Genomic DNA, 1,064 nt, shown 5'->3' with positions numbered 1-1,064 from the left:
GAGAATTTTACAGTTTCTTCAGGATGGTTTAGATAAGGGTTTGTCCGCAAGTTCTTTGAAAGGACAAATCTCTGCTCTTTCTGTTCTTTTTCACAGAAAGATTGCTATTCTTCCTGATATTCATTGTTTTGTACAAGCTTTGGTTCGTATAAAACCTGTCATTAAGTCAATTTCTCCTCCTTGGAGTTTGAATTTGGTTCTGGGAGCTCTTCAAGCTCCTCCGTTTGAACCTATGCATTCATTGGACATTAAATTACTTTCTTGGAAAGTTTTGTTCCTTTTGGCCATCTCTTCTGCTAGAAGAGTTTCTGAATTATCTGCTCTTTCTTGTGAGTCTCCTTTTCTGATTTTTCATCAGGATAAGGCGGTGTTGCGAACTTCTTTTGAATTTTTACCTAAAGTTGTGAATTCCAACAACATTAGTAGAGAAATTGTGGTTCCTTCATTATGTCCTAATCCTAAGAATTCTAAGGAGAAATCGTTGCATTCTTTGGATGTTGTTAGAGCTTTGAAATATTATGTTGAAGCTACGAAATCTTTCCGTAAGACTTCTAGTCTATTTGTTATCTTTTCCGGTTCTAGGAAAGGCCAGAAAGCTTCTGCCATTTCTTTGGCATCTTGGTTGAAATCTTTAATTCATCTTGCCTATGTTGAGTCGGGTAAAATTCCGCCTCAGAGAATTACAGCTCATTCTACTAGGTCAGTATCTACTTCCTGGGCGTTTAGGAATGAAGCTTCGGTTGACCAGATCTGCAAAGCAGCAACTTGGTCCTCTTTGCATACTTTTACTAAATTCTACCATTTTGATGTATTTTCTTCTTCTGAAGCAGTTTTTGGTAGAAAAGTACTTCAGGCAGCGGTTTCAGTTTGAATCTTCTGCTTATGTTTTTCATTAAACTTTATTTTGGGTGTGGATTATTTTCAGCAGGAATTGGCTGTCTTTATTTTATCCCTCCCTCTCTAGTGACTCTTGTGTGGAAAGATCCACATCTTGGGTAGTCATTATCCCCTACGTCACTAGCTCATGGACTCTTGCTAATTACATGAAAGAAAACATAATTTAT

The sequence above is a fragment of the Bombina bombina genome, chromosome 3 (assembly GCF_027579735.1).
Source record: "Bombina bombina isolate aBomBom1 chromosome 3, aBomBom1.pri, whole genome shotgun sequence".
Lineage (NCBI taxonomy): Eukaryota > Metazoa > Chordata > Amphibia > Anura > Bombinatoridae > Bombina > Bombina bombina.
The sequence above is the reverse complement of the archived record's forward strand: the minus strand, read 5'-3'. Positions refer to the sequence as shown.